Source organism: Anser brachyrhynchus (assembly GCF_964034855.1).
Source record: "Anser brachyrhynchus genome assembly, chromosome: 1".
Classification (NCBI taxonomy): domain Eukaryota; kingdom Metazoa; phylum Chordata; class Aves; order Anseriformes; family Anatidae; genus Anser; species Anser brachyrhynchus.
Window position 1 is genome coordinate 173394078 of NC_137694.1, and position 25675 is coordinate 173419752.

Consider the following 25675-nt stretch of genomic DNA (forward strand, 5'->3'; position numbering starts at 1 on the left):
GTTTTTGTTGTTTACTGATGATAACACCTGATTTCCTGTTAAAATAGTAGTTGTTAATAATTGTATACCAGAACTGGGTGCCATGGAATATCAAACCAGACTGAAGGGAACCAACATGTCATACATGGACTAAAGAAACATTTGAGTAGCCAGACATTCACCCATTCCTAAGAAAGAGAAGGCATTTTCTCTGATGCCTAGATGCTTCTTTAGTTGTTTATTTCCAATGAATTCAAAAACTATGAAATACATAACAAAGACTTACGAACTTCTAAGTATCACTTTTATAGGAATGTATATAAATTGCATGTAAAAAATATTTTAAAAATCCTGCATGCATACACTGATATAAATAAAATATTTGAAGTAATTACAAAGAATCTAATTGACCCCCCACCCCCCACCCCACTCCAAAGTAACCTAAAACCTCTAAAGGGCTATGGACTTTATTGTTTTCTGCCTTTTAACCTGAACACATCAAATCACAATGCTAAGTAGGAGCAAAAATCTATTATATCAAAAAAGCAGTATTATAAATTAACTTTACATCTCCTTGCCTAAATCAAAATGAATTATACTGTGCAAAGTGATAGAACAAGGCTTTATTACTGGACTTTTTTTTTCATATTTTTCTTATAGAATGGATAATAAAATCCTAAATTCCATAACCATTTAAAAGTGATCAAATTAGCTGTTAGTTAAGAAAGTCTGGTAGATCCCCCATGTTACTTCATTATAAACATCATAGTAATATCAATAATGTTTTAATATAATGTTAAAAAGCAGCAGGGATTAGTTCCCACAGATTTTCCCTGTGTTCTGGACTTGCCTCTAATTTTATTGTTTACTTTAGAGTTATTTGTCCTTGAAAGTATTCTCTCTGAACATAAAAGAAATTTAAGCTCTTACCTAGTCAACACTAGACTTGAAAATTGTCCAAGAATAATGTTGCTTGCAGTATACATAAGGAAAAAAAAAATCCTTACCAGTGATGCTTTTTGCCTCTGGTATATTCCTGTTGGGTGCTGTGGGAGAAAACTAGTTTATAGCCAAAAATAATAAAAAAAAAAAATGTAGAACTAGAGTCCTTACAGACTCCTCCACTACACCTGAATGACTGGATTTACTTCACTTGAAATTGTCCTAACAGATATTCCCATCACCTTGCCTTACCACCATGCATTAGTTCCCACATACCTTCATTCATAGCATCTGTCTTAAAAATCTCTGACAGAGCCAAGTTACTCAGGTTCTTATTTATTCAGTTTTGATATTGTCTAATGAGAAGTGAAAACTGGGTACAGAACTGAAGTGATTCATACCTGCCTAATAGTCATCTATATTGTAATCAGTTTATCACAGTTAATCTTCCTGACTATACCTGGTTTATTATTCACTCAGGCCGCTTACACTTCTCAGCATCTGAGGCCAGGATAGGCAAGAGCAGAATTTTTGAATATGCAATGATTCAGCCAGTATTGTTTATCCATGAAGATCCACATCTGGACAGATGCTTATCAATGGGTTTTACAAGCTTGGGAAACATTTATTTGGATGAAAATTCCCTGCCATTGTGGTGTTATTTTTAGGCCTTACATTGCAGCACTAGCACATCACATGGGGAAAGTTGAGTTAGGGTCGGATTTATACCCACGTAGCTCATTCAGAAGCCCATTGCTTCCAGGCTGTGTACTGACTGACCTCTTTCAACACGTTAGAAGAGCATTTGAAGCATTCAAGTTTTTCGCACTGTGTCAGGACTGCACACTGAGAGCTTGCAGAACCCTGTCCAGCCTTTTCTGGTGTTTTCAACTGATTTCTCATTGCCATCACCTTAATTCCTGCCCAAGGACTGTCTACACACTATCAGTAAACTAGATACATAAAGTAGGACTACAGATATTTTGGGACAACCAGTTACATAGATGGATTTGTCAGTATTTATTAGATTTTTTTTTTAATATTATTATTAGTAGTAATGGTATTTATTACTTCCTCTTGGTGGGATGGAGAAGAGTATTAGGAAAAAAGGTAAAAACTCATAGGTTGAGATAAAGACAGTTTAATAGGACAGAAAAAAAAAAAAGGATTATAATAATAATAGTAATGATAAAAGTATACAAAACAACTGATGTGCAATGCAGTTGCTCACCACCTACCCACCTATGCAAAGCCCCTCCCTGAGCAGTGGCAGCCACCCTGGCCAACTACCCCAGTTTTATTGTTCAACAGGACACCATATGGTATGGGATATCCCTTTGGCCAGTTGGATTCATCTGTCCTTGCAGTGTCTCCTTCCAGCTTCTTGTGCACCCCCAGCCTCCCTGCTGGCAGGGCAGTGTGAGGAGCTGAAAAGTCCTTAGCTTTGTGTAAGCAATGCTCTTTAACAACTAAGGCATCAGTATGTTATCAGCATTATTCTTATCCTAAATCCAAAACCAGCACCATACCACTAGCTACTAGGAAGAAAATTAACTCTATTCAAGCTGAAACCAGGACAAGTGATAAAATTAATGGGTTATATTGAAAGATGGTTTTCCTCTCAGATAATTGGTTACCCATGCATGTTATCTCATGCATGTTGAGATGATTGTATGCTGATTGTGGACTTCCTTGTTTTATGTATTGACTTCAGATATTGTCCAGAAATTTGAGAGACAAACATAATGTCTAGAGGCTGTTTATTTTATGAGTGTTAGTAGTTATACAAGTAATTTTTTTTGCTGATCAAACCTGATCAGATAGATATCCTTCAACCTTTGAAAACAAATGACCTTGTTATTCTTTCCCAGGACACATCCTGGCTGCTTCATCTTGGTTGTGAGGACTGGTTTTAACCAAGAAGTAACTGTATCATAAGTTATTTGCTGCATTCCATAACACATTGCTAGGCATCTGCTACCTCCTCACATTATTAAAGTATGTTATTGTATGTTAGTCTAGCTTAAATAAATATGCCACATTACAAAGAAAAATTTGCACTTAGATTAAAATGGTAAAGCTGCATTTGCCATAGAATTACAAAATGATGTAAAAGTGATGTTGGGAAAAAAGCATCCACACAGTGGGGTTACTCCAGGGATGAATGCAACTCTTTCCTTACATGATCATCATCATCATGTGAATGTAATGAAGGAACTGTTGAGGGACCTAATTAAGAGTGATACTTTCCTTTCAGCATTACTGTGAGGAACTTTAAAACTGCATTATAAAATGGAGGATCAACCCCTTCATACACTTTGTAGGTTAAGGCAATCCAATAAATGGGAACAGCTGTGACTTTAATCACATAAGAAATAAACCCTTCCATTACGCCCTGCTGTATACAGAAATAGAATGCAATAACTAACCACCAAAAGGCAGGAGGTAATCAGTGGGGGTATTTATTTCCTTTTATTGTTACATGATATCCTAATTTCCTTTAAAGTAATATACATTTGTTTAACTCATTATTGACTTAGATACAGATAAGTATTCATCAGCAAAATCCTAGTGTGTTTTAAAACTTATAAAGGTTAATATCTTATTTTTCAATAGATTTTTAAAACCTATATTGCCTTCTAACAGTTTATATATTAATTTAATAATTTTCCACGCCCAAATTTTGATTTTGTGAGTTGCAATACATGAGCTGAAAAATCACTTGGAAATATGTTTTCCATGGATTTCTTAATCTTCAAGCCACAAGTAAGAAAATATGCCTGTTCTTCATAAAGGTATCAGACATATATGTACATATATGTACATATTTACAAGTACAAGCTCCAAGTACAGAAGTACTTTATATCTTACATGTCTCAAAGACTAGTCTTACTACATATAATGTCTCTTTAAATAAGTAAAGATTGTAAATTAATGTCTATAGCCATAAAAATGGAATTGCTCTGTGAAAAATAAAATAGAAAAATAAAAATCCTCCTTTCAAATCTAGAAAAAAAAAACACAAAACAAAAAAAAACATGGCATAATGGAAGTTCAGTTTGGATGGATAGTAGAAAATGAAAGAAGGAGATAGCATTTGCTAGGAGAAAACTACACATTGTTATAGAATCATTAAGATTGGAAAAGGCTTCCAAGATCATATAGTCCAGCCATCACCCTACCAGCATTACTAAACCTTGTCCCTAAGTACCTTTCCTTAAACACCCTCAGGGATGGTGACTCCACCACCTCCCTGGGCAACTTGTTCCAATGCCTAACTACTCTTTCTGAGAAGAAATGTCTCCTAATCTGTAACCTGAACCTCCCCTGGTGCAACTTGAAGCCATTCTCTCTTGTCCTATTTATTTCATAAATAACCCTAATACTTAGTATTTGTATTGCATTTGTTATCCAGTGCAAATCTCTAAAATGCTTTGTTTCTATAATGTTATGCATCCCAAGTCTTAAAAATGAGAAAGGCAAGGTATAGAGACAGAGGCAGTAGCGTTCTTCCCTTCTAACTTCATTTTGCTGTATCTGAGCTGGTTATCTTAGTTTTTGGATATAGATAGGTTCTCTTTATAGTCTATCATCATTACAGCACTACAGTTAAGGTTAGATAGTTCAAGTTGCATCTTAATCTAAAACATCTGAAGATGTCTCAGTTAGGTCAGGTGAATTGAGCCCTAAAGCCATTGTTCCTCCCCATTTATGAAAATCAAACCAATGGAAAAAAAAAAAACAAACCCTAATTCAGGTGAATTCCACCACCTGTGATTTTTAGCAGCATCAGAAAGTAAGTCTATGGCAAGGCTAGGAAGATATTTTCTAACTTAGTATTTTATGTTCCAACACAAAATTGTAACCATTCCAGGAGAGTAAGATTAGAATGGTGAAGGATCATATAAATATATCAAATATATTTGGCTTTGAAATGCAAGGAAATACAAGCTCAGAGCTTTTACATAATTCAAGCTAGTTCTGTTACTTGCCAAAATGCAACATTTAAAGTAGGATGAAGAACAAAATGTTCTCATTAAGTGCCTTCTACCTGAGAATGTGCATTACATATTTTTAATGATTTTTACACCTTGTAGATTAATTGACAATGCTTATTTCAAACATACGAATTAGCAATAAAATATTAAAGTGTCATAAACATAAAGGAATACTAATGGTCAGAAATCATCAAAAGAAAATATCTATCGACTAAAAAATGTTAATAACATTTTCTCAGACTTCTGCCAAATTGAGAAAAGTTTCTGATGATCAGAAAGTTTCTGGTGATCATTGGCTACAAGATGGCCTCTGAGCAGCTGTGCCAGGAGAATCAAGTTAACGAAGATGAGACTGTGGTAGCTCTGGAAGCACTGGTTCTGATAAGGGTGAACAACAGGTGAACAGTTGTCTGAATATGTTTTTTTTTTTCAAGGAACAGAAACTAGTATTGTCTGAAAAAAAAATATGGGCTCACTATGATAAAGCATATAATGAGAACGTACATGATTGGATGAAATTCACTTGATTTGGTTTTAAAAGTTTGCAGTGTGCATGCCTGCTGCCAAGCAAGATTTCCGTTTGTGTGTTGATAAGCAAAGATACTTTTAAGGAACATTTTACCTGACCTATCTTAGAAAGAAAGGAATTGTGCCGTGAAACATTATGAACTTTAAAGAGAACCTTGAATGAATAATTTGATTATGGATGCTTTTATTATATATATTTAATTTTGGTAACATGAATTCATGTCATCAGTTTCTTCATTTGATGAAATGTGAATAAAAAAATTATTTCAACATAATAAGGCCAAGATGACATCTCTAAAGTAAATTTTACCCATCATGATTTTAAAAGTCTTGCACATCGAAGGACATGACATCCTCAGAAGATGCCCTTCAAAAATCTTTACAGAGAGAGTACATGAAATGCAAATATCAGCCTGACTGATGTCCAGGTTTTCTTCTCCTGCTGTTAAAAACTTGAGGTGTCCAGACCTCTTTTTTTTTTTTTTTTTTTTTTTTTAAATCTCATTCTTCCTTTAAATGACTTTTGCCTATTCAAGTAGCTAAAGAAGTTGTCCTTCCAAATCCTTGGATATTTGGCCTTCTTGAAGATTTGTATCTCCTTGCTTTACAGTCATCTTTTCGTGTCCTTCTGGATTTGTGCTTAGGATTTTTTTAAGATGAATTACTTGCTTTAGTGTTTAATGAAAAAGTGAACTATATCAATCAAAGTATAAAGCTCCCTTTTGTCCTTACTTGCAGCTTTAGGTCATTCACATACAGTAGCTCTTTAATTGTAAACTTTACTTTTCTGTAAGCCCTTCTCCATAATATATTCATTTGTTACAGACAGGAAAGTGTTGGAAATGAAGCATATCAGAGACAAAAAATGTAAAAATTTCTAAATTATTTTAACAAATATTTCAGTGAAGACTGATTGCCTTTAATGACTTTGATGTTTTTTTGGAGAAATTCTTTGCTTAATATATGGAAATAAATAATACTTTTAGGATTCCTAGAATAAAAATTGTTGTACAGTTAATCTGTTATATATATATATATTTTTTTTTTTTTTCCCTTTCTGTGTCAAATGAAATCGTCGCCCCCCCCCCCCCCCCCTTTTTTTTTTTTGGCTGCTGAACATCTAGAGTGCTTTTAGACTTTTAGACTCTATTTGCAGTTCATTAAGGAACTAAGGAGACTCCTCTGAGCAGTCTGGAGGAGTGTGTATATATATATTTTAATGCTATATAGTAAATAAAATATGGGATCTGTAAATGATCTGTAAATGTCTGAAATGTCTGTTGTTTTCTCATATTTTTATATGACATAAAACTTGAACTGAAGACAGCTTTCTGTTTTCTCAATTTGCATGAGAACACATAACAATATTATACTTACAGGAACAGCTTATATCTCAGTCTGTGCATGAACATAATGAGGAATGGTGCCTGCCTTTCCACAATGCTGTATTTTCCCTCTGACTTCTTAGAAGTATCATGTAGGATCATGGTGAAGCAATGCTGCAGCACCAGGCACAAATGAGTTCTGAGTGATGTCTAGGATAGCAGGAGACAACAGCAAAGAAAAACAAGAGAGGCAACCTTTTCATCATCACACTCTAGTAGATCTAAAGCAACAAGAAGTACTTGAATAAACACTGCAGCTCTAAAGTAACTTGGGTTAGACATCTTGGGGCAGGAGGATGGGGGGGGGGGGGAGAGGTGGAGCTGAAGGTGCCATATAGTCTTTGTAGACGATACAAATGTAATTGAAATGGAAAAAAACTCTGACCTTTCTACTCTCCCGTTACTAGATGAATGTGTATGGAGCCTAGTGGTAGAAAACGTCTTCAAAAGCTATCCTCCTAATGACATGCCTCATCCTTATCATATTAAAGTCAGCATGTCTCCACTGACTCCAAGGGAAATACACAGATTTACTGAAGATTAGATTTTCATATATATATATATCCCTGCGAAATATGTAGAATGCATCTAGCCTAGCAGAGTGTAAAGTCAAGCAAATTTTGGTAGAAGTGACAAGTACTCACAGCATTATCTTTGCTATTAACTTCTATGTAAAAGTTCAATGAAGAACAGTATTAGTTTTCCAAAGAGTTTTCACCTTCATTGCCAAAAACCCATGGTATAAAAACCATGAAAAAAACTGTTAATGGTGTGACTATGACAAGATCTTAAGGCTCTTGGCCTGGTGCCACATTCACCTGCCAATATTATCTTTTATCTTCCCTCTGTGTAGACAGTATTGTGAACTATGAAGGATAAGATGGGAGTTTGCTGTATAATGTCAATCAGCTATGTTTTTTTTCCTGATTAAAAAAGGATACATCAAGTTCAAAAAAGTATACCTTTTAGAGTCTGTGATGCTGTTAGGGAATAAAGAATTAATGAATCTGTAGAAGTTTCCAACATCACATCCTTGAGAAAGGAAGGGAAACAGCTATGTGGAGGCTATTATTATTGATGTCTTTCTCTCCAGTAATTATAAATGGAAATATTACTTAGAAATAAGTACTAAATTATGTCCCTAGAACCTAGATACATTACATCACTAATCTTCATTAATTATGAACAAAAATAAATGTGTGTTAGAATTTCTTTTTACAAAATGATACACAGAACTCTGAGCCTCCAAAAAGACTGTGAAATGTAGGTTACAACAAAAAACTTAGAACAAAAAAAGGGACATTTGCTGTTGAATTATGCTCTTTTTTAGTGTGCACCAATGTACTTGTGTTGAGTTAAATAAATTTTAATAGGTTAAATTACCTCAAGAGATGCATATATTTAAAATTCTGAAAATATTTATTTTTAGGTAATTGTTTTTTGTTGTTGTTGTTGTTTTTGAACTACAGAATGTTCCCAAACTTGTGTTATAGATTATTATATTTTATATATAATATATGTAATATATTATATATTATGTGTTCTATATATATATATATATTATATTATATATATATTACTTGTGTTATTCAGAATGTAGAAAAATGTAGTCCTTAAATGAAGTCCCACTTTACTGCTACTAACTAAAGAGTGAAAGAGAAAATGCAAGACATCATTAGAGTACATTGTTCAGAAACTGATTCAATAAATTTAATTTTAGCTGACAATTACAGAAGTTATTGCTACTTAAAGTATACATAAAAGAAATCACATACTATGCTTCAAAGAAGCATAAAAGAAATCACATACTATGCTTCAAAGTAGCCAGTTTACATTTCAGTCATTTAATCATAAACATTAGAATTCTTCAAAATAATTAAAACACATAATTAGAACAGCTCTTCAGCCAGCATAAATTTTATTATCTCTGTGGCAGTCTAGAAAGATAGCCGAAGGTCTAGACTAATCCTATTAATATTCATAATTTATATCCCTGCTTTCTCTTACAGCATTATTTATAATCTTTTTAAATTCTTGGTTCTCCTGATACTCTTAAGATAGACAATGAGTAATCTCTCTGTAGCTTACTGAGCAAATGCTTCTCAATTTCAGCTGATGGATTCTATTTTATTTTTTCAACTGAAGATATTCTTACCATTGGATCAAAATTTTACATATATATCCTTTCATAGGAAAGAGGCAGAGCTATTTTTTTCCCTTTATTTTTTTGGTCTTTGGTACTGTTTCAAAGTTTTTTGATAAATGTTAGATAGATAGATTATATTACATTATTAATTATATTACGTTATGTTGTGTTATATATAATACACATAAATGTTATATATATATATATGTGTGTATATATAAATTCCTATTATCAACACCTTTTCTGAAGTACTTGCTGTATGTCTAGATTAATGGCAATCCTGGCACAAAAATACCTCCCTAGTTACTTGTTAGGGTGCTGGATTTGTAAGAAAACATTTTTTCTTTAATTTTACTATTCATGTAGACCAAAGGTGCAAAATTTCTAAGGAGAGAAAGTGATTGAAGTGATAGTTACTGAAACATAACATGCATCTAGCATCGTCTTTACCCACGCCCCCCCCCCCCCAAAAAAAATTTTTTTTTTTATATCCAAGACCATAAGATGTGCAAATCCTTGATGTAATAGCTATCTTCCCTTTTAATCAGGTGTGCCAGGAGGTCCCCCATTAGGCTATGTTTATATTATACTGACTCATTTATGGAAAATCTGAAAAAAAATCTGTGATTCTATGTGAAATAATTGTAGTAAGATTGAACTGCAGTAGGACCAAAGGTGAAATTTTTAATTTTGGACCAAAATAGAAACATAAAATCATTATTTTATTGGAATTCATGGCTACTGGTTTGCCTGTCATTGATACTTAGCACTGAATTAGCACTGTCAGATTGTGCTAGAATGAAACATGTTATGTGGAAAGGAGCTTGCTTGACAGGTGTTGAAAACAAATTTAAATTAATTTTAAAATTTTGGAGCCTTAAAATTTATCATAAACTATAGTTTCATTGTACTGGATTTCACAGTTTAACTGGTTCAACTCTCTGTATGTTTAAGAGATCCTTCCCAGTTAATACATTCATTTCCATAAACATCCTGTTCTTTTTCATGGCCAGATTTGACTCACCCTAGATAGCATCATCTCAACGGATTTGTATAAATGGAAAAAGCTGCCATCCAAAGTGAATAACAGTCCCAGAAGTTGTCCCTGAACATTCAGATTGGACACAGTTCCAAGTATTGTATCCTTTTTAACAGAGATTCTGTAGCAAACTATGGCTTTATTTAGGTACAGTGTCAGAACTCATATAATTTGATTCATTGCAAATTTAGATAGATGGTGATTCTTGGTACTGCATGAATAAAAATCTAGATTTGCTTTACAAAACTAAGATCCCAAACTTTTGATATTTGAGAGAAAGGTCGGGATTCTTTCCATTGTAAAGTAGTCCTTGTTGTAGCTGGAATTAAATAAAATGCTTATTAAGCTCTAGACATATGGCACAGATTAGGAACCTGCTAAGGACAGAGCTCTGATTGGTAGGTTAATATTCTAATGCAATAGATTAATCAATGTAAACCACATAGCTCAGTTCAAACCGCTGTTCCAAATTGCCAATTTCATCTTCATCCAGCAGAGAAAATGTCAACCTTTTTCTCTGCAGTAAAATCTTCTTGTTATAACAATGAAGCAACTCCAGAGTTACTGTTATTGTGAAACATCTGGTAACTACAAGATGCGACTCCTGTGAGATAATCACATCCCTGGAAAATTAGAAGAACTTACTGAACTTTGTTGTATTTCATGTTTTGTAATACCCCTGAGCGTGGTTGGATCATAATTCTGTAATCACTTTGCTTCTGTACCAGAAACTGAAACTACAGATGCTACACTTTGCTATAATGGCCACCGTTTAATATAAATAAATGACCAAAATACCAGTATTGTGCATATATAAAATATATATGCCATAATAAATACTGTGGGATTCAAAGTTGCTGGGAATAAACTAAAATAGGTGCATAAGGCCTCATTATGGACATAATTAAAAATAGATCAGGAGATAGAATATTTATATATATATATATATTCCTATATTTTGATAACACAGCTAAAAGAAACATGAATCATTAAATAAATAAAGCATAGATTGCCTACATTTAAAAACCAAGAACCTGAACTTTATACCTTGCACTTTTTTTTTTTTCAAAATTTGTTTAAGCTGCCTGAAAATAAAAATGGAAGATTTTTTTTTTGACAAATTAAAACAATGCCTGAAATAATTTCAACAGCTACTGCTGCTCTCTGTGTACCACTTATCCTCTCATATGATTATACAACTATTAGAAAATTATTGAGTAAGAAAAAATATGGGATAGCACTCGTGCTACAAATAGATAAAATAAATAACTTGTTAATTAGTGGGAAAAAAAATATTTTCAGATACTTCATAGACTCATATAATGGCTTGTGTCAGAAGAGGCCTTAAAGATCATCTAGTTTCACTAGATCAGGTTGTCCAGGGCCCCAACCAACCTGGTTTTAAACACCTCCATGGATGGGGCATCCTGTTCTAGTGCCTCACCACCCTCCAAGTAAAGAATTTCCCCCTAACATCTTTTAACATAACATACCTTCTTTTCTATTAACATAGCATACCTTATTTTCATTTAAAACCATTCTCCCTTATCTTATCATTATCTGCCTGAGTAAAAAGTTGCTCTCCATCTTTTTTAACAGTTACTTACTTAACAATTTTTATAAACAATGATGAATTTGGAATCAATTTTAAACGAATGATTTTTTTTTTTTTTGAATGAATTTCAAAAGGGAATGATATATAAATGACAAGTTTGGATATCATTGTACATGAATGATTGGCAATCTTAAGGCAGAGCAGAGGTATTCTTGGCAAGCAGTGTTAAGTATTTTGAGAGCAGTTTCCCCAGGGAAAGGTCTGCACCATCACATAATTCTTCTGATACATATTTCAGGGAACATAGAATATATCAGAAAGAGTTACATTTTAGTCAAACAAAAACTATCGTACTGAATCATATGAGAATAGAATCAAATATTATCTAAGTTATGTTGGAAGAAATTGCACATTTTCTTGTTAAAAACGTCTATCAGTCTCTTGTGGTACAACCTCGACTATCTGTGCTGCTTTTCCATGTCTTGCAACTTGCAGAGACATTTCCACCTTTACAAATTCTATAATCTTGATTTCATGAAATTTTAAAACCATTTAACATTTACTACCAAGAAATTATCCTGTGGTGACACGGGCCTTCTAACACAGATTAATAGGTGGCATTCATTAGCTATTGTACAGTCAAGTAAATATTACCATCAATAATTTATATGTGCTATAATAACAAAATGGGTTATTTTTGTTGTTGTTTTAATTTAATACACATTTTTGTATCATTGTTCTAGAATTCTAATTGTATTATATATGGTATTATATATGTATTGCATAATTACATAGGCCTATGTTGTGCCATAGTTACAGTGGACCAAGTTTGCTTTTACATTGAGAACACAGGGGTCCATCTCCACTATAACATTACCAAATAAAATTTTGGTAAAAGTTTTTGAGTTATTTCTTCTTGTGCTAAGCAGGGACAGCAGTGGTGCACATGCCAGGAACAAGCCTGGCACCAAAGCACAAATGAAGGGTAAGTACACATTGGGCATAAAACAAACCGTGCCTGTTGCTGCTGCAATTGTAATGTGTGATCTGAACCTTCAGAAAAACAAAAGAAAACTTTCCATATCTGCTTATTAGAGACATTTCTAAGGCCCTATAGTATATTATAGTATACTATTAGTATACTTCAGGAACAGATGTGGCACACTTTGTACACAAGAAAATGGCCTGCATTACCTCTAACCACCCATTGCTTCCATGCAGTCCTAAACAGGTATTTATTAGTACTGGTGTTAATGGAGGGCTGCCATCAGCACAAATTTTACATGGTCAGAACTTTTCTTGTGCCTGTAGAACCTGCTGCTTCACAGTACTGAATCCAGCAGAATGCAGTGTCATGAAGTAAGAACCTGCAGTTGTGTGAAGGAAAAGGTGTAGTGGGTTTACATGGCAAGGTTTTGGTGGCAGGGGGCCATAGGGGTGGCTCCTGTGAGAAGAATCCAGAAGCTGCCCCATGTTAGATAAGGGCCCTGCTGCCAGCCAGAGCTGAGCCAATAAGAGATGTATATGAATAATTGTTGTAAGCGACTCCCTTCTCAGGGGGACAGAGGGCCCTATTTGTCGGCCTGACCCTACCCATAGGGAAGTCTGCTGCCTCCCTGGGGCCGGGGTCAGGGATGTTGCCAGAAAGCTTCCCAACCTGGTTTGCCCCTCTGACTACTATCCACTTTTGATAGTCCAGGCTGGCAGTGATAATATTGAAGAGAGAAGCCTGAAGGCTATCAAAAGGGACTTTAGGGGACTGGGATGGTTAGTGGATGGAGCAGGAGTACGGGTGGTGTTTTCGTCCATCCCTACAGTAGCAGGGAGGGGTACAGAGTGGACACGGAAAGCCAACCTGATTAACACGTGGCTCAGAGGTTGGTGCCAACACAGAAATTTTGGTATTTTTGACCATGGGGGTCTTTACTTGGCACCCAGCCTGAAGGCCGCAGACGGGGCCCTATCTCTAAGGTGAAAACGGATCTTAGCCCAGGAGCTGTCAGGGCTCATTGAGAGGGCTTTAAACTAGGTAAGAAGGGGGACAGGGCTGAAATAAGGCCTGTTGAAGCTGTGCCAGGGGGAATAATGGTAAGGCCGGGGGAGAAGGCAATGGCCCGACTGAAGTGCATCTACACTAATGCACGCAGCATGGGTAACAAACAAGAGGAGATGGAAGCCATCGTGCAGCAGGAAGCCTATGACTTGGTTGCCATCACGGAAATGTGGTGGGACCACTCTCATGACTGGAGTGCTGCAATGGCTGGCTATAGGCTCTTCAGAAGGGACAGGCAGCACAGAAGGGGTGGTGGTGTGGCTCTCTATATTAGAGAGTGTTTAGATGTTGAGGAACTTGAGGCTGGGACTGATAAGGTTGAGTCTCTGTGGGTTAGGATCAGTGGGAAGGCCAACAAGGCAAGCATCCTGGTGGGGGTCTGTTATAGACCACCGAACCAGGATGAGGAGACGGATGAGGAGTTCTACAGCCAGCTGGCAGAACTTGCGAAATCATCAGCGCTTGTTCTCGTGGGGGACTTCAACTTCCCAGACATATCCTGGAAGCACAACACAGCCCAGAGAAAGCAGTCTAGGAGGTTTCTGGAGAGCGTGGAAGATAGCTTCCTGACGCAGCTGGTTAGAGAGCCTACCAGGGGAGGTGCCCCGCTAGACCTTCTGTTCACAAACAGTGACGGACTGGTGGGAGACGTGGTGGTCGGGAGCTGTCTTGGGCAGAGTGACCACAAAATGGTTCAGTTCTCTATTCTTGGCAAAGTCAGGAAGGGGACCAGTAAAACTGCTGTCTTGGACTTCCGGAGGGCTGACTTTGAGCTGTTCAGGACACTGGTTGGCAGAGTCCCTTGGGAGGTGGTTCTGAAGGGCAGAGGAGTCCAGGAAGGCTGGGCACTCCTCAAGAAGGAAATCTTAATGGCTCAGGAGCAGTCTGTTCCCACGTGCCCAAAGACGAGCCGGCGTGGAAGAAGACCGGCCTGGCTGAACAGAGAGTTGTGGTTCAAGCTTAGGAGAAAAAGGAGGGTTTATAATCTTTGGAAAAGAGTGCGGGCCACTCACGAGGACTATAAAGATGTAGCGAGGCTGTGCAGGGAGAAAATTAGAAAGGCCAAAGCTCATCTGGAGCTCAATCTGGCTACTGCTGTTAAAGATAACAAAAAATGTTTTTACAAATACATCAACACCAAAAGGAGGACTAAGGAGAATCTCCATCCTTTACTGGATGCAGGGGGAAACTTAGTTACAAGGGATGAGGAAAAAGCTGAGGTGCTTAATGCCTTCTTTGCCTCAGTCTTTAGCGGCAAAACCAGTTGTTCTCTGGATACCCAGTACCCTGAGCTGGTGGAAGTGGATGGGGAGCAGGATGTGGCCCTCACAATCCACAAGGAAATGGTTGGTGACCTGCTACAGCACTTGGATGTACGCAAGTCAATGGGGCTGGAGGGAATCCACCCGAGGGTACTGAGAGAACTGGCGGAGGAGCTGGCCAAGCCGCTTTCCATCATTTCTCGGCAGTCCTGGCTATCATGGGAGGTCCCAGTTGACTGGCGGCTAGCAAACGTGATGCCCATCTACAAGAAGGGTCGGAGGGTAGACCCGGGGAACTATAGGCCTGTTAGTTTGACCTCAGTGCCAGGGAAGCTCATGGAGCAGATTATCCTGAGTGTCATCACGCGGCACTTGCAGGGCAACCAGGTGATCAGGCCCAATCAGCATGGGTTTATGAAGGGCAGGTCCTGCTTGATGAACCTGATCTCCTTCTATGACAAAGTGACACGCTTAGTGGATGTCGGAAAGGCTGTGGATGTGGTCTACCTTGACTTCAGTTAGGCTTTTGACACCGTTTCCCACAACATTCTGCTCAAGAAACTGGCTGCTCGTGGCTTGGACTGGCGTACGCTTTGTTGGGTTAAAAACTGGCTGGATAGCTGGGCCCAAAGAGTTGTGGTGAATGGAGCCAAATCCACTTGGAGGCCGGTCACTAGTGGAGTCCCCCAGGGCTCAGTAGTGGAGCCAGTCCTCTTCAATATCTTTATCGATGATCTGGATGAGGGGATCGAGTGCACCCTCAGTAAGTTTGCAGATGACACCAAGTTAGGTGCGTGTGTCGATCTGCTCAAGGGCAGGAAGGCTCTGCAGGAGGATCTGGATAGGCTGGACCGATGGGCTGAGGTCAACTGTATGAAGTTCAACAAGGCCAAGTGTCGGGTCCTGCACATGGGGCGTAAGAACCACAAGCAGCGCTACAGGCTGGGAGATGAGTGGCTGGAAAGCTGCCTGGCAGAGAAGGACCTGGGAGTACTGGTTGATAGGCAGCTGAATATGAGCCAGCAGTGTACTCAGGTGGCCAAGAAGGCCAACAGCATCCTGGCTTGCATAGGAAGCAGTGTGGCCAGCAGGTCTAGGGAAGTGATTGTCCCCCTGTACTTGGCTCTGGTGAGGCCACACCTCGAGTACTGTGTTCATTTTTGGGCCCCTCGCTACAAGAAGGACATGGAGGTGCTCGAGAGAGCCCAGAGAAGGGCGACGAGGCTGGTGAGGGGTCTGGAGAACAAGTCTTACGAGGAGCGGCTGAGGGATCTGGGGTTTTTCAGCCTGGAGAAGAGGAGGCTCAGGGGAGACCTCATAGCTCTCTATAGGTACCTTAAAGGAGGCTGTAGAGAGGTGGGGGTTGGTCTATTCTCCCACGTGCCTGGTGACAGGACGAGGGGGAATGGGCTAAAGTTGCACCAGGGGAGGTTTAGGTTGGATGTTAGGAAGAACTTCTTTACTGAAAGGGTTGTTAGGCATTGGAATGGGCTGCCCAGGGAAGTGGTTGATTCACCATCCCTGGAGGTCTTTAAAAGACGTTTAAATGTTGAACTTAGCGATATGGTTTAGTGGAGGACTTGTTAGTGTTAGGTCAGAGGTTGGACTGGGTGATCTTAGAGGTCTCTTCCAACCTAGACGATTCTGTGATTCTGTGATTCTTAGATGTTATTTGCACCTCCATGAGGGCATATTTAAAAAAGGAAGAAAAAAAAAGAAATCTGGACCACCAGCTGAGAGAGAGAGAGGAGCAATAAACAGCCTTGCAGACACCAAGGTCAGTGAAGAAGGAGGGGGAGGAGGTGCTCCAGGTGCCAGGAAAGAGATTCCCCTGAAGCCTGTGGAGAGAAAATGGTGAAGTAAGTTGTCCCCCTGCAGCCCACGGTGTACCATGGTGGAGCAGGTTTCATCGCTGAAGACCATGGAGGAGACCACAATGGAGCAGGTGAACTTTCACTGAAGGAGGCTGCGGCCTGTGTAGGACCCCTGCCAGAGCAGATTCCGGGCCAGACCTGTAGCCCGTGGAGAGGAGCCCATGCATGAGCAGGTGACATGGCAGGAGCTGCTGCCCATGGGGGATCCAGGTTGGAGCAGTTTTCTCCTGGTGGATGGACCCCGTAGTACAGACCCATATCTGGAGTGGTTCTTGAAGAGTTGCTGGCTGTGGGAAGCCTGCACAGGATCAGTTTGGGAAGGACTGCATTCTGTGGGAGGGACCCCACTTTGGAGCAAGGGAAGACAGTGACTGAGAAGGAGCAGCGGAGATAAAGTGCTATAGACTGACTGCAACCCCCATTCCCCCGTTCCCCTGTGCCGCTCAGGGGGAGGAGGTGGAAGAGGACAGATAGAGGGAAGGTGTTTTTGTTTCTTTTTTTTGTTTCTCACTTCTTTAGCTTTTAATAATAGGCAATATATTTTACTTATCTCCCTACTCTGAGTCTGTTTTGCCCATCACAATAATTGTTGAGATCTCCCCGTTCTTATCTCAACCCTTGAGCCCTTTGCATCATATTTTCTCCCCCTTTCCCTTTGAGGAGGGGGAGTGAGAGAGCAGCTGAAGTGGAGCTTGGCTGCCCACCTGGGTAAAGACACCACCGCAGGCTGCTGGAACTGTAGCTCAGAAAGGCTCATGAGCATCATTCAGCTGACTACTTTGGAAGGTCAGCCTAGCTGCTGCTGTGTCAAACATGTTCAGATCTTTGAAGCTACATAGGTAGCTTCATAGGTACATAGGTAAGTATTTAATTAATTTAGACATCTCAGAAAGTAGGAAGACTGGATGGCTGTTTGGGGTTTAATTCACCTGAAGGTGAAGACTTGTAAACTTTAAGCAACCTTGATCCCACTTTTCTTGCTTTTTCCATCTTTCCTATTGTCTAATACACTTTTAACAGAACAACAAAATAAAACATTTGATAAAAATGCAAGTTTTTGCATATTTTTTGCCTCCCCTGTATGTTTTAAAAAGGCTGTATCATTCAATAATTAAAAAAAAAAAAAAAAAATCCACCCTTACACACTGCTAGATTCTTTGGTATTAGGATTTTTTTTTTTTTGTGTGTGTGTGTGTGTGTGTGTGGAGCTTGTACAATGTTCATAAACACAAGATTACATCTTCATTCCCTTTCAGGCTCCCTCACTTCCATTAAGAATATGTATATTATTAGGTTAGTGATATGTCTGGTCAGTGTAAGTATGTGGGTTATAAGTCTGAAGAATGCTAGTTTTTTGCTATTAATATGTTTTATATTTCCTTTGATGATATAATTTTTTGTTTGTTTTCCTGGCAAAGTGAGAAAAGGATGTATCTATGGAAGCAATGGGGATTTGTCTGTTGAGCTTAATGGACAATATGTTACTTTCTGCAGTAGTTCTCCTTTACCATATGGCACACTCAAATGCTGGACTCTCTTCAGGTGGAGTTTTTTTTTTTTTTTTTTAATAGTTCCATGTATCAGAAGTGCCAGAAACTCTCAAGTGTTTGTTGATCTGGAGTACATACAGCCAATGACACTGTTTTGTTTTATTTTATTAAGGTAGTGTGATATTTATGGGATATAAATTTTTTCTGCACATCTGGTATAAATGCTTGCAGAAATTATATTTGAAGTAGGTCCAGACACCTCAGACTTACAGAAAACATTGTATTTTCCTATTTATTTTTCCATCAATTCTACTTGCAGTTGCTTGAGGGATAGCTAGACCTCTGAAGATAATCTATGCTTTTGTGCCTCAATTTCTTATGAGAAGAGAGAGAGAGAGAGAATGCTTTAATTTTTTTTTTTCAATTTTGAAATACATGAAAAAGGTATCCTGTAATAAACATATGCTATGAATTACAAAACAGATTACTCATCATAAAAGTCTCTTTGGCTACCTGTTACTATCCCTCTTGAAGCTAGGACAACATTATGTAACATTGTGGTTTTTGCTATTATTGATTTTCTCTCTTTTCATTTGCTCTTCATTTTTCCTCATACTCCTTCCTAGCACAGCTATATATGAACCCTTTTTTTTTTTTTTTTTTTTTTTCTATGCTGCTGTGATTTGCAGTGACTTCAACAGTAAAGGTATTTGGGAAAAAAATAATGATTCAGTGTAGTTTTATTTTTGCTCTTGACTTTATAATTAAAAACAAACTTGCAATGTTAGTTTTGCTAGGTATGATTCATATCTTAATAGTCACATTATCATCTGTTTGATTTTCCATCACTTCTTGTTTTTCTTTTGATCATACAGCTATCCATTTTAGCATAACTTTTAGTAGAATAAAATAGACATATAAATCAAATAGAAGTTTTTCTAATTTCAGTTTAATTTACCTGAGACTGTTGACTGTTTCTTTTTAAATTCTGGCCATTTCCACCCTTGTTTTCTATTGTACTGAACAATATTTTATATTAAATCTACAAGAATTTTATTTAAGAATTTCTGTAATCTCTCCTTAACTTTGACAGTAACTCTATATGTGGTCCTGGGCAAATTAATTAAAGTTCTTACTTCAGTTACTGGCAAGATCGCAGTGAAGACTCAAGTGAAGACAATAAATACACACATGTAAACACTAATAAAACTTAAAGGTTTTGTAGCTATTGCACATGAACAGGCCTACATTTCATTTGTTGACTTCATGAAGATATTAATATGCAGACTCATGGAATACTGACTTTCAAAATATTCAGAGCTTTATTTCAAGGGTGAAAACAAGGCAGAATTTTGCAGGCAAGTCTGGAAGCTTCTGCTTCACAGTTGATTTGATATCAGACCTGTGCAGACTGGTGTTTATGTGCTGCACTTGTGATCTTTTGATAGGCTTATGCACAAAAAGTCAGAGAGTAAGAGGTATGGCTTGGCTACTTTAAATCAGCTGAACTAGGTTTGTTGCTGATGGCATTATAAATGTGGACATAGAGCAGAGGATTTCCTACTAGCTTACAATGATCCAGATTTGGGCTTTCTGGAAGTTAATGGTGAAGTGAAGGAAAATAAACAAACAAACAAAAACAGAATAATTTATAAGAAAGCTACAGCTTGTTATTTGTTGTGTCTAGAAATGCACCTAAGCAGGTTATATTGGGACATAAATATGAAGGCACAGAAGATCAGTAAAAAAATATATTCAGGTGTGAGCAATTAAGCTGCTGAGTTTCTCAGTGCTAATTTATTTTTCTTTTATATCCAGACAGAGAGTATGGACAGAGAGTATGGATTGCACACCAAATATAAATAATAATAATAATAAAAAAATTAAGACATCTATATGTATTATTTTGTGAGATCTTCTGATCATCTTAGCAGTTTTCTATCAGAGTAACTAAATCTCATAAGTTTTAATGAGTCTTAATTTAATATAATACTTTATAAAGGTAATTTTATTAATGATTCTTATAACATTAACAGAGAGAAGCACTATCATGATACAACACTTATTCAATTTACTAGAAAGTGCAAATGCAAAGCTTGCATTTTGTTGTTTTTCAGGAATATCAGTGCTGTCTGTTCTTCTGTTTTTTTTTTTTTTTTAATATTCACTACAAGGGGAGCCTTTTTACTAAGCAGTGGTAAAATTGCCAGCAATACTTTCAATGGATAGCTGCCTTTCGAGTGAAGATGAAAAACTGGAAATGTTTTTAGTTTTTTCATAAATTAAAAAAAAAAAAAAAAAGGAGCTTTAAAAAAAATATATATTTATTCTTCAGTGTAGCGAACTACACAGGAACCTCTAAATTGTCCAAGGTACAATTTTCCAAAATAATTTCTAGCTTTTATTTTAATTAAAAACACAAGTCAGCAATGTGAAAATGTAAATCTAAGACTGATACAGGCATACTTAGAGAATGAATAATAAACAGCTTTATAGACTACTAAATTAAATATTTTTATCAGAACTTGACTCTTTTACAAAACAGTTCAAATTTGATTTCCTGAGTCACAGTTTTCATCACAACAGTTAGATGTATTAAAGTCAAGGGGAAAAAATGGGGAAAAAATATCTACTTGCCTGAATCAGGAAATGAAATCATCTGGTCTATTCCTTTACTACAGAGACTATCCATTACTCCTAGGTGCCTCTCCAGAAAAGCACAGTTCTTTTGGTCCTTGACAGATGCATTGGGATACCCATCATAACTAGACATGTTCTTTGTGCAGTGCTGTTCAGATCAAATTTTTGTCACCATGCTTATAACCCCTTTGCTAGCTGAAAGAATTAAATAGTCTAAAAGTTGTAACAATGTGTCATCAATGACCTAGTATCCTATTTCAAAAGATGAGGAGGCACAGACCCTGTGTTTTTTTAGTCTTAGGACTGCTGCTCTGTGCCAGGGAGCACAAATGGACAAATGGACAAATGGACAAATGGACAATGAAAAGAATCCATATGCCTGTAGTTCTGATACTTTAGTGGTGCAGTTAAATTCCTTCCTTTCAAGACCTTTCTTAATGCTTTTTGATTGGAATGGATCAGTGCAACACTTTGCTTTTCAGCCAATTTGTCTGACTAAATACCGTTTTCTTGCTATTTCTGCCTTATTGTGTGACAGGATAGCAAAGTTTACAAGTATTACAGTGTTTACAACCTTGTTTAAATGTGGGAGCTGTGGGGATACAGAATGGTTACAAACAATAACAATACAATAAATGTAACGATACAATAATTGTACAATAGTTACAAACTATTACAGTGTTTACAACCTTGCTTAAATGTGGGAACTATGGGGATACAGAAAATGCACAGCACACACTTATTCCTTTATCTGTGTAAGCTACTGAAGGAAGGTGAAAAATGCAGTAGAATGGGAAGGGGAACATGGGAGATGTCAGTTAAAAGAAAGAAGCTAAAACCTCATTAGTTCCTCTCATATTTCCCTGTGGCAAGTTCAGAGTATCTTCTGCTTCTCTTACTTGGCATGCAAGTCCATTCTTCACAAAAGCAGAAAGTACAGAAAGGCCCAGGCAGGGCTGCATCAATACAGGCAACACTTATACACAGGGTGCCTTAATAACAAGTAAAAACAAAATAAATTTAGGGAAAGGCAATTAATAAATGAGTGACAAAATCTAAAACGGGAGCTGACATAAAAAATGTAAATGAACAGAGACTGAAAAGAGACAGGGAGAAAAACAAACAGATAAAAAGCAAACAAAACCAAACAAAACTTACTGGAGAGGAAAGAAAATGGAAACTACTTTATTATTATTATTATTATTATTATTGAAAAAATGTTAGGAAAGACAACTTCACAAGCAGGAATGACATCAGAAATTGTTCAATTCTTTCCACGAATCAGGTGAGATGGCTGGATTTATAAAAGAATTTGGCATAATTCTTTTGAAAGTAATTCAAAAAAAATTCATAAGATTTCCATTTCACTAAGTGAAAACTCAAGTCTTTCTAATGAGTACTGGGCATGAAATAAAATTTTCCTCACAGTGTTGTTTATTAAACCTTCTACATTTTTTTTCTCTCTCCGTGTTGTTTTTTTTTTTTTTTTTTCTGCCACTACTTGGTTCACAAAAGTTTGAACGGGAAAATCTCAGAACTTTCTTTATTACTGAAAGAACTGCACAAATTTGAAGCAGGAATGTGGGATGATTTTTGCAATCTCAACTTTTGGTTCACCTTAATATGTTAAATGGACCCCAAGAAAGGTTTTGACTCATGCACAGGTAGTACATAGTTCAAGGAATTTTACCTCCTATAAGCCCTTCTTCTAACAAAACTAACAAACTCTTAAAATAAATAAATAAATAAATAAAGTATCATTTAAATAATGCATGCTGAATTATAATTCTTTTGATTTTTCAAAATAAAGATTTTTTATTGGAAAGGCTTTAAATAAATTACTTATAAAACAATGTTACAATCAGTTATAATGCTGGCTCTTTTTTTCTTTTTTTTTTTTTTTTTCTTTTTTTCCTTTTTATCTGGATAAATCACAATTTCAAAATGATATTTCTAGTTAAAAAAATGAATGCTGTTTAGGCATGAATGTAAAACTATGCCTTGGTCTGCTTAAAAATAAATAAATAAATAAATAAAATAAAAAAGACTGAGGAGGTCACTTGATTTTAATACAAAATCTTGCTCTTTAACAGAAAAACTACAGTAAAGAGATTCACATATTCACATCCTGATAGAGACAGAGATCCTTGCACTTGTATGTGAAATGTGGAGAGTAGAGGGGAAGGAAAAAGAGAAAAAGAGCTATGGCCAGAAAGCTTTTTTAATTCAAGTAGATACTTAAATTGTGTTCATATTTTTCTTTTTTTTTTTTTTTTTCTTATTATTGTTATTAATCCATTCACCTAAATGCTACTTGGAAACTTAAAATACTTTTCAAATACTTACTATGATTCATCTTACCTGAGTTCAGTTCTCAGAATGTGTTATTCATTTAAACTTATATGTGTACCAGAGAGCTTATATGTGTACCAGAGCCGTTTCTGGAAAGTAATTAACTTAGATAGATCATCAAGGCAGGTATGAACAAAATTCTGGAAGTTTGTTTATCCAGTATTTGTATAGGGGTCTCAAATCAAACATACAGATATTAAGATCTAGTGCCATTTATGATGTCCCATTGTATCTGGGTTATCATCACAGAACTGACAAGTATGAAACAGGGCTTATAGGAATCTCATATTTCTGAAGAGGTAACAAGATAGCAGATGGAATACACTAAAACACTTCAGCTGTCACTAGACCCCTATCTATGGGAAATTAAGTGAATCCAAAAAGCCTAGATAACTAAAACAGAGCAAATGCTCCAGGGGTGGGATTAACTAAATCAGATTTGTTCATATTCATTTTGGGTGTCCACAGCAGTACTTTGACATGTGACATCTAAGTTATCATTATAGTCAATAGGGATCTAAGCTTCACCTCACTGATGACATTTAAGAGATTCTTTAGCATATCTCACTTGGCTTCCAGTTGCTACTCCAGAAAGATTTAGATCTCCCATAGGTTTTCTGTCCTAATTCATAGTTCAATATAAATAACTTCATTATCCTAGGGTACCTCAGATAACGATTCACATTGATTTTTGGGCAACTAAGTTTATCCCTAGATATCTATTATAAACAAGGAAAGTTTATGACACCAGTTTATGTACACTTGTAGACATCAAATCTAGTTATCATAATCTGGAGTTGAATACTGCCTTAAATGTGTACATTTAAATTCATTTGAAAGGGAAGGTGCCTTGTCTCCTCCACGGATTGGCTCTTAGAGTAGAAAAGGTGAAAAGAGTAATTGTTAACATTTTTCTGAAAAGGTGATTCCTGAAGTACAAGGATGACAACAATACTGAGTGCAAATACCAGATTAAGTTTATGACCGGTGCTTTTATCATTTCATAAGTGAGTGTTACACAGAAAATGACAAAGTGAAACACAAACTTAAAGCAGCCCTCAGAGCTGATAACCAGCAAATCAGGAACATAAACAACAAGATGGGTTTTACATAAAACAACTCTGAGAGCAAATAAATCAACATCAAGTCCATCCGCTTTTAGACAAATAATAATAATAAATAATAATAATAATAAATTGTAAACAAATTTGTTTTCTCTAATATGCTTTTGTCAGACCTATCATTTTCACAACACTTCAAGGCCCATGTTGGGCACCAAAAAGGACTTCTGTGGTTTAACCCAGAAGGTAGCTCGGCACTAGGCAGTCATTCAGGTGATTGTACTGGGACTGGCTGGGATATTAACTTTCCCTGCAGCAGCCCATACAGTGCTGTGCTCTGCACTCATAGCTAAAACAGCAATGGTATCACACCAGTGTTGTGTCTGCTGCTGAGCAGTGCTGGCACAGCATCAGGACTCTCTCTAACCCCCCTAGGGGTGGGCAAAAATGTGAGAAAAGAAACATTACCAGGGCAGCTGACCTAAACCAACCAAAGGGATATTCCGTACCATATGATATCACACTCAGCAATAAAAGGTGGAAAAAGGAAGAAATGTGGGAGGGTGGGCTCTCGTTGTGAAAACATCTGTCCTCCCGAACACCAGCTACATGTGTTGAGGCCCTGCTTCAAGGACGTGGTCAAGCATCGCTCATTTGTGGGAAGTAGAGAGTAATATCTTTCCTCTGCACTTCCACACAGCCTTTACTTGTTTTGTTTTGTTTAGTTTTTCCCTTTCCCCCTCCCTTTTCCCCTTTCCCTTTTTTTCCCTTTAGTTAAATTGTTTAATTAATAATAATCTTTCCATAATAATTATTATTTTTCCCTTTAATTAAATTACCCTTATCTCAACCAGTGAGTTGTTCTTTCCTTTACTTCTTCCCCTCCTCTTCTAAGGAGGGGAAGTGAGAGGACAGTTGTGGTGTTCATCTGCCTAGCATGGTAAAACCACCACAGTGATCAGGCCCAGTTAGCATGGGTTTATCAAAGACAGGTCCTGCTTGATGAATCTGATCCCATTCTACAAGGCAACACACTCGGTGGATGAGGGAAACGTTGTAGATGTGGTCTACCTACACTTCAGTGTGGCTTTTGACACCATTTTCCACGTCATTCTCCCAAAGCTGTCTGCTCAAGGCTTGGATGGGTGTACACTTCTTTGGGCTAAAAATTGGCTGGGTGGCCGGGCCCAAAGGGTTGTGGTAAATGGAGTTAAATCCAGTTGGAGGCTGGTCACTAGTGTTGTCCCCCAAGGCTCAGTACTGGGGCCATTTCTCTTCAATATCTTTATCAATGATCTGGATGAGGGGGTTGAGTGCACCCTCAGTAAGTTTGCATATGACACCAAGTTAGGAGTGTTAATCTGCTCGAGG

The 25675-nt window shown here is 37.1% G+C and overlaps 1 protein-coding gene and 1 long non-coding RNA gene across 4 annotated transcripts in view; one reads left to right on the forward strand and one right to left on the reverse strand.

Annotated features, from left to right (window-relative positions):
- LOC308188218 (uncharacterized protein) overlaps positions 1-25675 on the reverse strand; it is a 248218-nt gene that overhangs the window by 32708 nt on the left and 189835 nt on the right. The window lies entirely within an intron of this gene.
- On the forward strand, positions 3298-11578 carry LOC308187469. Of its 2 annotated transcripts, none has more exons than XR_013944711.1 (3): positions 3298-3366; positions 9992-10117; positions 10988-11578. It is a non-coding gene; the product is annotated as an uncharacterized lncRNA (long non-coding RNA). The 2 variants fall into 2 exon arrangements; XR_013944712.1 differs by lacking the exon at positions 3298-3366 and adding an exon at positions 5235-5317.